Genomic DNA, 15,125 nt, shown 5'->3' with positions numbered 1-15,125 from the left:
ATGAGATACTATCGAGAGTACTTTAGAAGGTATAAAGCCCTATGTAAATGTACTAATTTTTAATTACTCTCTTTAATGTGGGGAGCAGTGATAATACAAAAGTAATTAGTTATTGGTTTGCAATGCATTTCATTATTTTCTTTGTTGGACAAGAATAGTATCCACCATTAATGGTCTATTCTCCCTGGATATTCACCACTGAGTGGCAGGAGAAGTGAATCTGATTCCAATCTTGATGATTTTTGAGGGCACTTCATGAATACGATTTGCTACAGAAAGAACCAATATATCCAAGCATTGATTGTGTAAATGGTGTTTCCAAAATAGGAAGCCCATTTAAAAGTAAAGCTTTTATTTACCTAAAGATATTTGTGAAAGTGAAATTGTTAGTTACTCAGTCACCTCTGACTCTTTGCGACCCCATGGATTATAGCCCGTCAAGCTCCTCAGTCCATGGAACTCTCCAGACAAGAATACTGGAGTGGGTTGTCATTCCTTTCTCCAAGGGATCTTCCCAACCCAGGGACTGAACCCAGCTCTCCTGCATTGCAGGCAGATTCTTTACAATCTGAGCTATACTTTCATAATTCACTTAAATATCTGGAAAATTAACTAGTATTGTGCTTTTTTTTTTCTTGTTTGTTTATTTTCCATGGAAAGTGCTAAGGTATTTCAAAGCTTTACAGAGGACTGCACTTTTAAGGTTAGTTTTATAGTTTAAGCCCTTACAGGCAGAAGATTTTACTAAAATCCTTTTTCCTCCTGTATGATCCTCCTCTCATATGTTTGTAATATGTAATATATAGTCAAATGTATGCTAAAGTGTTCTGTTAGGATGTAGAAAATTGTGATTAAAGTGATAAAACTCATTGCTGGCAGGACTTTGGGTAAACATTTAGGAATTATTCTGAAGAGCAATCTGGTAATATTTAATACATGTTAAGCACCAACTCTAGGCTCCTTGTTAAGTGATGGGGAAATTACGTTGAATAATACATAATTTCTGCCTTTAAGAAATTCAAAGCCTGCTAGAGGAAGAACACATGTGGACAGATGAGATGGTGTGGTAGACAGCAGACAGCACCTCTGCCCAGATCCTAATTAGGCTACCCACACTCTGGTAATAAACCTCACCTCGAGGGATCCCAGGTGGTAATCTAGGACTCAGGCCAGTACATTTCCCGAGTCCTTCTCTAAGACTTTTCAAACTTAAATTTGGTTAGAAAAGCTTCTTTTCTTTCTGAATTAGATGGTAAAATGTGAGTCAAGAGCTGAGCACAGCCGTGTCTTAGGCAACATGGAGCAAAGCTGATTTAGACAAGGAAGATTTCAAAGCAAAGTAGAGATGAGGTACAGAGAAAGGGTCCTGACAAACTTAGTTTCTGGATCTAGGCATCTTATCTCCTTTGTGGTTTTGTTAGTAGAGCCAATGAATTTGCTTGGTCCAGATTTGGTTTCTGCTATTAGCCATCTGACCAATGTACATCATTGATGTTCTAATGGAAATACGAACTAAAAGACTACTCAGACCAAAAGATAGAATAATTTCACTTTTAGAAATATCAGTTCAGTTAGTTGCTCAGTTGTGTCTGACTCTTTACAACTCCATGGACTGTAGGAGGCCAGGCTTCCCTGTCCATCACCAACTCCCAGAGCTTGTTCAAACTCATGTCCATTGAGTCGGGGATGCCATCCAATCATTCAATCCTCTGTCGTCCCCTTCTCCTCCTGCCTTCAATCTTTCCCAGCATCAGGGTCTTTTCAAATGAGTCAGTTCTTCGCATCAGGTGGCCAAAGTATTGGCACTTCAGCATCAGTCCTTCCAATGAATATTCAGGACTGATCTCCTTTAGGATGGACTGATTGGGTCTCCTTGCAGTCCAAGGGACTCTGAAGAGTCTTCTCCTATACCACAGTTTGAAAACGTCAATTCTTCAGTACTCAGCTTTCTTTATGGTCCAAATCTCACATCCATACACGACTACTGGAAAAACATAGCTTTGACTAGACAGCCCTTTGTTGGCAAAATAATGTCTCTGCTTTTTAATATGCTGTCTAGGTTGCTCATAGCTTTTCTTCCAAGGAGCAAGCATCTTTTAATTTCATGGCTGCAGTCACCATCTGCAGTGATTTTGGAGGTCAAGAAATGAAGTCTGTCACTGTTTCCATTGTTTCCTCATCTATTTGCCATGAAGTGATGGGACCAGATGCCATGATCTTAGTTTTTTGAATGTTGAGTTTTAAGCCAACTTTTTCCACACTCCTCTTTCACTTTCATCAAGAGCCTCTTTAGTTCCTCTTCACTTTCTGCCACAACGGTGTTGTCATCTGCATATCTCTGGTTGATATTTCTCCCTGCAATCTTGATTCCAGCTTGTGCTTCATCCAGCCCGGCATTTTCCATGATGTACTCTGCATGTAAGTTAAATAAGCAGGGTGACAATATATAGCCTTGCTGTACTCCTTTCCCGATTTGGAACCAGTCTGGTGTTCCATGCCAGTTCTAATTGTTGCTTCCTGACCTGCATATAGATTTCTCAGGAGGCAGGTCAAGTGGTCTGGTATTCCTGTCTCTTTCAGAATTTTCCACAGTTTGTGGTGATCCACACAGTCAAAGGCTTTGGCATAGTCAATAAAGCAGAAATAGATGTTTTTCTGGAACTCTCTTGCTTTTTTTATGATCCACCTGATGTTAGCAATTTGATCTCTGACTCCTCTGCCTTTTCTAAATCCAGCTTGAACATCTGGAAGTTCTCTGTTCATGCACCATTGAAGCCTAGCTTGGAGAATTTGAGCATTACTTTGCTAGCGTATGAGATGAGTGCAGTTGTGCAGTAGTTTGAACATTCTGTGGCATTGCCTTTCTTTGGGATTGGAATGAAAATGGACCTTTTACAGTCCTGGAAAAATAATTGATACTCATTAAAAAGCCTCTTGATGAAAGTGAAAGCAGAGAGTGAAAAAGTTGGCTTAAAGCTCAACTTTCAGAAAACGAAGATCATGGCATCCGGTCCCATCACTTCATGGGAAATAGATGGGGAAACAGTGGAAACAGTGTCAGACTTTATTTTTCTGGGCTCCAAAATCACTGCAGATGCTGACTGCAGCCATGAAATCAAAAGATGCTTACTCCTTGGAAGGAAAGTTATGACCAACCTAGATAGCATATTCAAAAGCAGAGACATTATTTGGCCAACAAAGGTTCGTCTAGTCAAGGCTATGGTTTTTCCTGTGGTCATGTATGGATGTGAGAGTTGGACTGTGAAGAAAGCTGAGCACCGAAGAATTGATGCTTTTGAACTGTGGTGTTGGAGAAGACTCCTGAGAGTCCCTTGGACTGCAAGGAGATCCAACCAGTCCATTCTGAAGGAGATCAGCGCTGGGATTTCTTTGGAAGGAATGATGCTAAAGCTGAAACTCCAGTACTTTGGCCACCTCATGCGAAGAGTTGACTCATTGGAAAAGACTGATGCTGGGAGGGATTGGGGGCAGGAGGAGAAGGGGACGACAGAGGATGAGATGGCTGGATGGTATCACTGACTCTATGGATGTGAGTCTGAGTGAACTCCGGGAGTTGGTGATGGACAGGGAGGCCTGGCGTGCTGCGACTCATGGGGTCTTAAAGAGTCGGACACAACTGAGCGACTGACCTGATCTGATCTGATTCTCATTACTGGTAACCCCAAATTCAAGTATTTACTTGAATTATTTTCCTGGTGATTCATAGATATGCGAATTGGAATGAAAATTTTTCGTCTCCTACGGAGGAGCCTGGTGGGCTGCAGTCCATGGGGTCGCTAAGAATCAGACACGACTGAGCGACTTCACTTTCCCTTTTCACTTTCATGCATTGGAGAAGGAAATGGCAACCCACTCCAGTATTCTTGCCTGGAGAATCCCAGAGACGGCGGAGCCTGGTGGGCTGCCGTCTGTGGGGTTGCACAGAGTCGGACATGACTGAAGCGACTTAGCAGCAGCAGCAGCATACTGTAAACAAGTGATCTTTTTACTACAAGTGTTTCTTTTCTTTTGTATTTTTGTGGGCTTTATGTTGGTGATTTTGGTGTTTAAAATGGCACCCAACGACAGTGCTGAAGTGTAGTCAAAAGTTCCTAAGTGTGAGACTGCTGTGATGTGCCTTACAGAGAAAATGCCTGTTTTAGATAAGTGTCACCTAGTCAGGAGTTTTAGTGCTGCTGGCTGTGAGTTCATTGCTAATGAATCAACAATACATATTAAAGTATTTAATTTTAAACATAAGTGTACATGAAACAAGGTCATGCATGGATCAGTTGACAAAAATGTGACTAGCGGTTCACTAACTCTGTGTGTCTCTGAGGGCAGTAGCTCAGTATTTACTATTTTAGTGTTCACAGCAACATTATAGAATGTTAACTGGTGCTAACTTTAGGAAATAGTCACCTCCATTTAAAAAAATCATATTTACTAATGTTTTCATAGAAGCTCCATTCATATTATTGAACAGCTGGAGAAATGAACAGTAGTTATACTAGGTAGCTATTGTAAATTACAGTTATGGGGGTATGTCCTTACATAAGAGTGTATTTATAAAATGAGTAATGTAGAATTGTTGGGACAGAATTCATTGGCCTAAGCAACTTCCGCGTCTTACATTTCTGTCTGATTAATTAGCCTGGCATGTAGTAAATATGGCAAAGAATGCTTACCCAGTAGACACTGCCTGGGAACCTATGGGACATAGTTCTGACCAGTGAAGTCTATAAGCAAGTCTCTTGGGTAAAGATTCATGGAAAGCTCTTAAAAAAAAAATTCACTAGCATCCATAGTTTGCCTGTTTTCCTTTTTCTTTCAGTTTAGAACTTGGATGGTGTTTATTGGTGCAGGAGCCATTTTTCAGCCTAAGTATGTTTCTTCAGGAGAGAAGAGTATTCATGGTAAGTACTATGCCTGTCCAACAAAGATAATCAGGAAATTATTGCACACCAGTTGCTAATTGCTTTTGTGTTGTCACCGTTTCCCACACTAAAGAATATAACTAGAAATTAGTACATTCATAGAGCATTTTCTATCTGCAAAAATATTCCAGATAGTAACTCATATGTTGTTATTATCAAGGAAAAGCCTAGTTATTGTTTCTGTTTTATTTGAGATAGTATCTTAAGACCATACGATTACTTAATAGCCTAAGGCAGAGCAGCCACAAACCCTCCAAAATGTACGGACTTTTAAAAGGACACTCTGTAGCTGAAACTATGTTATCCTTAATACCCTGGAATATGAATATTATATGTTCTCTCTGAAGCTGTACAGTATAGTAATGACATTCAGATAATAGGTGAGTTCATAGAGGAGGAAACATAGACGGCCAAAGAACATATAAAATGGTGCTTAATTTCACTAGCAATCAGGTAAATGCAAATTGAAACCACAATGAGCTATTTTACACAAATAAAATAGGAAAACAATAGTCTGACCTCACTTAATGCTGGAGAGAATACAGACAAATAAAAACTATCACATTTTTCTAGTAGAAGAAAGATGCACCCATTTGGGAGAGCTATTTGGCAACGTGTGTTATCATTGAAGATGCTTATATTCCTCAAGTAAGCAGTTCTGCCCCTAAACATATACCCTAGAACTAAGCAAATAGAAGAATATTTATAGGAGTGTTTTTGGTGATGCCAAAAATATGGAAACAACCTGTGTACCCACTGAGAGGAGAGGAGATGAATAAATTTTGTAATATATGCAGAAGACGGAATATTCTATAGCAGTAAAACTAAACCAGCAGTACCCATTTTGTGTGTGTGCGTACATGCCAAGTCGCTTCAGTCATGTCGGACTCTTTGCCACCATATGGACTATAGCCCACCAGGCTCCTCTGTCCATGGTATTCTCCAGGCAAGAATACTGGAGTGGGTTGCCATGCCCTCCTCCAGGGGTGTACACATTATAAAGATGGCTAAATCTCAAAAGCAGAGTACTGAGTGAGAAAGTATTGTATAGTCTTTATATTGCCTTCATATTCATAGCTATATGAAAGAATATACCTGCAAAAGAATTCTAGATAGAGAGTGAAACAAAAACAACGTGAATGAGAATGAGCATTACTGAATTAAGCATTTGTATGGTTACTTCTGTGGTCAGACATGAAAGGCAGCACAAAGGGCTTCATTTCTGTCTGTGATTATTGTTATTATTATTTTTTAAGAATGATCTGAAGCAGCTAGGGCAGAGGGTTGGGATATCAATGGGGCTAAATAATTGAATATAGGCATTTGTTTCATTGTTTCTTACATTTGCCTAAATGTTGCAAATATTTTCATACTTTAAATATAGATGGAAAATTACTGCTGTTAGCTTGGATTTGAAAGTATTCTCCAGGTGCCTAGATGACTAAGGGAACCCGCGTCATGGGTACTAAAGTAATAATGTGGGTAGAGGAGGCCGCTGTCACACAGCAGGGGTTCCAACTGTGCCTCTGGTTTCTGCTGAGCTGCAGTGATGAGTAAGAAAGAGAAGCATGACATAGAAAAAGTAAGCTTTCAAGTTCATATCAAATGGAATAGTCTTCTAAAATTTACAAAGTACATTCACTCTATTTTTTCTCTTCCGTAAGTTAGCACCATTTCCATTTTGCCAACAAAGCAATGTAATCAGGTAGGAAATACTTATTTATATTTTATAACACTTTAGAGAGATTAGGAAGAACCATATAAATGTCCTCAAATAAACTGTTCACAATTTGACGGACTTTTAATATATGTGTGTATACACACACACACATATTGTGTGCATATATATATATATACACACACACATACACACATATAGAGTTATACAGATAGATGCTTTGCTTGGAAAATACATTCATCTTTTAATTTATATCCAAGGAAGGAGTGTACATTTCAGTGAGGTATATAACAAAGTAATTTCAGGCAAGAGATACTGGGGAAACGTGAACTACAGCATCTACTACCACCTTGTTTTGTTTTGTCCGATTATGCAGATGCTGAAAAAAACACACCCATGCAGTAAAGCTGCTAATTTTGAGGCTTATATAACATCATCTCAGAGGATTTTAAAGTTAGTGAGCAAGAGCGTTTAGAAAAGCCCATGTAGGAGGAACATCTTCCCAACTGTGGGATTCCCAATAAGTCCCTCCCTCCATGTGTTGGGAGTTTACAAGTGACCTCCAAATTTCTACACATGTACTTTGAACAATGGAACCTCAAGCCAGCCCCAAAGATCTCTTACATTAGGACAGAATATATTCTACATGATGCGTTTCCATCTGCCCTCTGGAGGTAATGTGGCAGGTGAGAATCTAATAAACGATCAACACTATTATCAGTTAATTTGATTTTGAAATGACTTTTTTTTTTGTATCTGGAGATAGAAAATAACTACAAATTTCACAGAATAGAGACTGTAGCATGCATGGCACAGTCTTTCAGGAAATTTAATTAGTTTCAAGGAAGGCGATCCTTGTTGGTTTAGCTACTTTTTCAAGGACCACAGGAAAGAATTTAACTTTAGAATACCTGAGAGTTATATAAAAATACCTTACCTGAGAGTTATATAAAAAAAGGACTTTAATTAATACTGGGAAAAAGAAGATAGCAATCACCAAAACAATAATTGCATTTGGAAGCCAGAATTCTCCATGCAGCCAAAATCCTAGTCTATTGTTCTTTTTGCATCACCTTATGGACTGAGGGGAATAAATATCTTTTCTAGGACTTTATCTGTGGGCAATGTCTAGCATCACCTGACAGCCCATGGGCAATTCTTTTGTACATATAACATCATTAACTTTTTCTTGTCCTCTATAATCATATTGAAAGATACTGTGCTTACCTCATAGTATCAAGATTAGAGTGAGAGCTTCAGGACAATACAGGCACTTAAGAGCTATGATTATGGAGTCATGCAGGGAACTAGCATTTTGCAAAGAGTAAAAGGACAGAGTAAAATCTCCTGAAAAATAGTGGGATTAACGACTTGTCTCTTAAGCAAATTTTGAGTAAGGGTTTGCTGCTGCTGCTGCTAAGTCGCCTCAGTCGTGTCCGACTCTGTGCGACCCCATAGACGGCAGCCCACCAGGCTCCCCCATCCCTGGGATTCTCCAGGCAAGAACACTGGAGTGGGTTGCCATTTCCTTCTCCAATGCATGAAAGTGAAAAGTGAAAGTGAAGTCGCTCAGTTGTGTCCGACTCTTAGCGACCCCATGGACTGCAGCCTACCAGGTTCCTCCATCCATGGAATTTTCCAGGCGAGAGTACTGGAGTGGGGTGCCATTGCCTTCTCCAGAGTAAGGGTTTGAGCTAAATCTAAACATTTCTCCCAGTCAGCTTCTTGTTCTTGTGCTACCTGTATCTCTAGAATGGTGCCTGGAAACAAAAGAATTGTTGAGTGACTAGATAAATAAATTAAAGAAATATGGGTATAAATTACAGGATCCTGATACAATAAAGCAACATGATGACACAAGTTAAGTTAAGCTCTTTTCCCTCCTGCTTTGCCCTCTGTGCTTAATCCCTGGCAACGATTGGTTTGTTTTGTATTTCTAAAATTTTGGCATTTCAAGAATATTATATAAATGAAATCATGCAGTTAAATCTTTTATGATTGACTTTTTTCGCCCAGCCTAATTCTCTGAAGATTCATTCAACTTGTGTACATCAACAGCTAGTTCCCTTTTTCATTGCTGAGTAGCATTACATGGTGTGTAAATACCACAGGTTGTGTAAGCACCACTCATTTGAAGAGCATCTGGATTGTTTCCAGCTTTTGGTCATTATGACTACACGTGCTGTGAACGTTTGTGTGTACATGGACTTTTGTGTCTACATGGACTTTTGTGTCTACATGGTTTTCGTGTCTCTGAGACAAGTGCCCATGAGTGCAACTGCTTGGTGGTATAGTAATTACAATGTTTAGCTTCTTAAGAAATTGTCACACTATGTTCTAGAGTGGCTTCACCATTTAATACTCCCACCAGTAATGCATGAATGATCAAATTTCTTTACATGCTGCTGCTAAGTTGCTTCAGTTGTGTCCGACTCTGTGTGACCCCATAGACGGCAGCCCACCAGGCTCCCCGTCCCTGGGATTCTCCAGGCAAGAACACTGGAGTGGGTTGCCATTTCCTTCTCCAATGCTGGAAAGTGAAAAGTGAAAAGTGAAAGTGAAGTCGCTCAGTTGTGTCTGACTCTTAGCCACCCCATGGACTGCAACCTACCAGGCTCCTCCGTCCATGGGATTTTCCAGGCAAGAGTACTGGAGTGGTACTCCCCAGTATTTTGTGCTGTCACTAATTTTTAAATTTTATCCATTGAGATAGGTTGTGATACCTCGCCGCAATTTCAATTTGATTTCCCTAATGTCTAACAGGGCTTCCCTGGTGGGTCAGAGGTTAAAGTGTCTGCCTGCGATGTGGGAGACCTGGGTTCAGTTCCTGGGTCAGGAAGATCCCCTGGAGAAGGAAATGGCAACCCACTCCAGTATTCTTACCTGGAGAATCCCATGGACGGAGGAGCCTGGTGGGCTACAGTCCATGGGGTCGCAAAGAGTCGGACATGAACACAGTTTCGTGTGTTTATTGGCCATCTCTATATCCTCTTCTGTTCAATGTTTCTTCATGTCTTTTCTCTACTTTCTGATTGTTTTATTATTGTGGAGTTTTGAAAGTTCTTTATATAGTCTAGATACTAATTCTTTCTTTGATACGTGCTTTATAAATATTTTCTCCTGTGTGTTTCTCTTTTCATACTCTTACTGAGTTTTTCTCAAAGTTTTTAATTTTGATGATGATAACATTATAGATTATGCTTTAGGGGTCAATCTGAGAACTCTTTCCTCAGCCCTGTATTCTGATGAATTTCTCATATAACTTTTTCTAATTTTTGCCTAGTTTTGTTTTACATTTAAGTTAAAAATCTATTTTGAATTTTTTGTGAAATGTAAAGTGTAGGTCAAGGTTCATTTTTCAACAAATAGTTCTGAAGCAATTGGATATCTATGAGAAAAAAAAAAAGACTACCCCTTCTCCACTTGTGTAATTTATTTAAAAAGTGGACAAATTTGGATATATACCTGAGCTGTCCATTCCATTCCATTAATCTGTGTATCTATTCTTTTGCCATTACACCCAATTTCAATACATAAGGAAACAATCTCATGAAAAGTTGAGTGATCATCTTTTTTGTTAATTATGACATCTCTTTAGTTTCTGTTCCATTTCTATATATGACCCTTTCCTCCTGGTTACAGGTGGTATTGGTCTACTTTATTCATGCCTATTAATTTTTATAGATATTGAATGCATTGTGAACTTTACATTGTTGCCTAGATTTTATTGCATTCTATTAAATATTTGTTGAATATCATTCTGGAATGTAGTTAAATGACTTGTTACCTGTTTGATCATTTCAAGACTTACTTTTGAGTTCTGTTTGGATGTATCCAGAGCAGCATTTGATCTGTGTCGAATTTAATCGGACAACTGAATCAATACCCTTCTCAGGAAGGATACGTGAGGCACTGTGTCCTAGAAGGGGTTTCCATTCCTGCTGGTTGGACTTTGAACCAGCATTATGTAAACCCCAGGATTACATTGCCTGTTTGACACCACTGGCTTTTTCCTTATGTTTATTTTTTGATAGATTTCTCCCCCACACATGCAGATTAGAATGTAGCAAAAGATTCAAGATTACGTCTCTGCAGCTCTTTGGAGCTCTTCTTGGCACACATTCATCCTCTCCCTATTTTGCCCACCCCCACCCCCCAAAGTATAACCATCTAAATCTCCTTGAACTTCAAACTCTGTATAATTGCTTCTGGAAATTACCAGGTCATTTGATTTCCCATCCCTGTGTTATGACCTGAAACCCTTCCCAGTCCTTAAACTGGAGAAATCATAAGACTTATCTCATTTGGTTCCCATCTTTGAGGGATTACTATCTTAGGATACTCATAGTGTAATGTCTGAATTTTACTATTTAATATGTTCCATCCAATTTTTGAGTTGTACAAAGTAGGAAGGTGAGTTTGGTCCCTGTTACTCCATCATGGACACAAGTAGAAGTCTTCTTTCCATTACAAAAATTATAAAAATCTAATTCTGTTTTCTAATTTGAGGCAGTACTTTCACCTGCATTCAGTTTCATAGTATTTGAAATTTCTCAATGTTCTTATTTCCCATTTTACCTATCAGTGTTTTTCTGTTTAAATTCTCCTTTGTCTGATATTTGAGAACTCTACCATCTTTCTTCTTCTTTTGCCATTTGCTAGGAAATGTTTGCTATCCTTTTATTTTCAAATTTCCTGCATAATTGCATCTTTCAAAATCATCGTGGTAGCTAAATTTTTAATATAATCAGGTAGTACATATTTTAATAGGTGAATTTAATGCATCTATATTTGTGTAACAAACTACTTTGCCAATTTACATCATCTATTTTATGCTTTCTCTTTATCACCTTTATTATTAATATAATTATATAAAATCCTGGGTCTTGGATCAGATTGCATCTGTATCTTGTGCCCAAAACTTCTGAGTTGCTTTAATCAATTTACTTAGCTCTCTAAGTGTCATTTTTCTCCTGTATCAAATGGGAATAAAATTATGCTTTATTCCACAGGGTTTCTATGAGAATTATTTGAGATATCGCACACAAAACATTTAGCTGTGTTCTTGGCACGTAATTGGCTCTTAAAAGTATTCATTGCTGTTTTAATTGTTCCTGTTTTCCCTTGAGATGGACGTGGGCCTTCTCAGCCTGAAGAGAGCTGGTAGCTTTAGAGCTGTAGTTCTGTGTTGGCTAACCGAGGTTGCCCGGTACACACATTATTAAAATTATTTCCAGTTATGGATAGTTTAGCTCTTCATAGAATTACTATAGTTGTGGCAAATGTTGGGCAATATGACCCTGCTCTGGTAGGTATTGCCTTAATGATACCAGTAATGGCTTGTTTTTACAAAGCCCTCTCCATCTAACAAGGAGAAAGCACTAAAGACATTATCACATAATGATTTTGAGATGTTGCTAGGCTACAAGTACTATACTAGTGTTTCTGTTTTGCACAGAGATTCTAAGTAGCTTGCTTATATTCACTTAGAAAGGTAACAGAACAAGGAAAAACACATTCTAAGGGCCTCTGAAATTCTACCTGGAGATTTGGGGCCCCAAAACAAGTCACTCTGGAGCAGTCAATGTCACAGACGCTCTGTACAATTTAAGATAATTCAATCAAAATCACTTGGCAGCATGAAATCTGACAGTATGACATCACTGATTAAATTTGGAATACATCCAGCCTGAACCTGATTCAGTAATTCTAACAATCAATCCTTAGGTTCATAGGACCCAATACATTTGACAACTGAGAGGGATAATGAGTGAGAAAATTCACATTTTCAGCCTACTTGATTTTCAACCAGTTTGACAAATAATAAGTGCCAGACACTAGGCTGCACAGCATTGGAGGGAATAGAGTTCTTAGGGACTTGGAGTCATCTAGGAAATGAAGATGGGATTGTATATAGAAATGAAGATTAGATGTTGATGTAGATATCAATTTATACAAATTAAACTGTCATAAAGAGAAAAGTACATCAGATAACAAGTTAGGGAAATGTTAATTTTGACTGGGGATCTGGGAAAACCTTGTGGAAAAGAAATGCTTTAAGATCTTAAAGAAGTGGCAGATTGGAAATTGCAGCACATGTCTGCCATAAGAAAAGAAAACCCCATGTAAGCAGGTGAAAGGGTCCTTGAAAGCCTTTGTTAACATTCCGAAAATGGGCAATTATATCTTATCTGTTCTCCAGAGCTGGTGGGGACATCAGTTTTATTTTATCACAAACTTTGATTCCTATTAACTACTTGGAAGGAGAACAAAAGAGAGAAATGGGGAACATGGGAATGAAGGATCTGTTTCAATTTTTTTTCAAGCTTCTTTCAGAGACAGAAATATAAACCATAAGCTAAATATGTCTGAAATACCTATATATCAGCCCCTTAGGTGGTTTCTTTCAGAAACTAAATTTGTGTGTAAATCTAGTGATATCTCTTTATTCTCTTGTTTAATTCAGCATTTAGTAGCAGTGAAGTTTGTACCAATGATCTCAGTGAGGCATTGGAATTCTGCTGAATTCTAATTGCCATCCACTGTTCACCTAGTTGGCTTGGGGAACAGCTCATCAAGGGTACTTTGGTCTATTTTCCTACTACCTGGGTTGGGAAGAAGTCACAAGAGGTTTGTCTCAAGTGGTTTCAAGATAAGTTAGACGTCTACACCCTCTGGCTAGACTGTCAAGAGTCCATGGAGGCCTTAATGAGATGCATCACATATACAGTCCAGGTGGTTTCAGTAACGCAGTAAATCTTAAGGCTGTGTCCTTGAAATGTCTTCTACTGTGGGAACAGTGGGCAGAATGTACATTCCAAGGGAAAGGAAGGGGGTGAGAAGCCTCTGGTTGCTGAGGTCCAGTTTGTTGGTCAACTGGTGGTCACATTCTTTCATGGACTCCCTCCAAAACTCGTCTTAGCCTATTTTTTCATGATTGTGTGAAAATGTCTCTATAGTTCATTTTGTTTAAACCAGGATCCCTATGTTGCCATTGATTGATACATCTCAAAACTCTTTTCATCATGTCATTTATTGGTGGAAAGAACTAGATATTTTACCTTATTGAATATTTAAAATTCTGAATTTGACTCTCTACATCCTGTAGTGTCTTTTAACATCACCTACCTGGCACATATATGAAGATACTAGCTTAAATTCAGACTTTTTCTTTAATGGGCAAGAACCTTTCATTGGTGGAAATGTCTGTTTCCCATCGCATCACAGAAAGAGGTCCATGATGTCTGGTCTTTTAGTAATGACATTGCAGTGGTCTCAGCTGATGCCAGTCTAATCTGTTCTCTACAAAGTTTCCTCATAGGCTTAATGTTTTTAACAGTTATTGATGGTTATTGCCCAGATTAATTTGTATTCAGTTCAGTTCAGTCGCTCAGTTGTGTCCAACTCTTTGCGACCCCATTAACTGCAGCACGCCAGGCCTCCCTGTCCATCACCAACTCCCGGAGTTCACTCAAATTCATGTCCATCGAGTCGGTGATGCCACCCAGCCATCTCATCCTCTGTCGTCCCCTTCTCCTCCTGCCCCCAATCCCTCCCAGCATCAGAGGCTTTTCCAATGAGTCAACTCATCTCATGAGGTGGCCAAAGTACTGGAGTTTCAGCTTTAGCATCAGTCCTTCCAAAGAACACCCAAGACTGATCTCCTTCAGAATGGACTGGTTGGATCTCCTTGCAGTCCAATGGACTCTCAAGAGTCTTCTCATTAGAGGTTTTTAAGTAGTAATTTTCTTCTGCTTTTAAGTGAAATTCTACTATAAACAAGAATTTTCTCTAAATTATTAATACTATTTCAGTTCAGTTCAGTCGCTCAGTTGTGTCCAACTCTCTGCCACCCCATGAACCACAGCACGCCAGGCCTCCCTGTCCATCACCAACTCCTGGAGTTTACCCAAACTCATGTCCATCAAGTCGGTGATGTCATCCAGCCATCTCATCCTCTGTCGTCCCCTTCTCCTCCTGCCCCCAATCCCTCCCAGCATCAGGGGTTTTTCCAATGAGTCAACTCATTGCATGTGGTGGCCAAAGTACTGGAGTTTCAGCTTTAGCATCATTCCTTCCAGTGAACACCCAGGACTGATCTCCTTCAGAACGGACTGGTTGGATCTCCTTGCAGTCCAAGGGACTCTCAGGAGTCTTCTCCAACACCACAGTTCAAAAGCATCAATTCTTCGGTGCTCAGCTTTCTTCACAGTCCAACTCTCACATCCATACATGACCACAGGAAAAACCATAGCCTTGACTAGATGGATCTTTGTTGGCAAAGTAATGTCTCTGCTTTTGAATATGCTATCTAGGTTGGTCATAAATTTCCTTCCAAGGAGTAAGCATCTTTTAGTTTCATGGCTGCAGTCACCATCTGCAGTGATTTTGAGGCCCCCCAAAATAAAGTCAGCCACTGTTTCCACTGTTTCCCCATCTATTTCCCATGAAGTGGTGGGATCAGATGCCATGATCTTCGTTTTCTGAATGTTAAGCTTGAAGCCAACCTT

This window comes from Bos indicus x Bos taurus, chromosome 12 (genome assembly GCF_003369695.1).
Source record: "Bos indicus x Bos taurus breed Angus x Brahman F1 hybrid chromosome 12, Bos_hybrid_MaternalHap_v2.0, whole genome shotgun sequence".
In the NCBI taxonomy this organism is placed as follows: domain Eukaryota; kingdom Metazoa; phylum Chordata; class Mammalia; order Artiodactyla; family Bovidae; genus Bos; species Bos indicus x Bos taurus.
The sequence above is the reverse complement of the archived record's forward strand: the minus strand, read 5'-3'. Positions refer to the sequence as shown.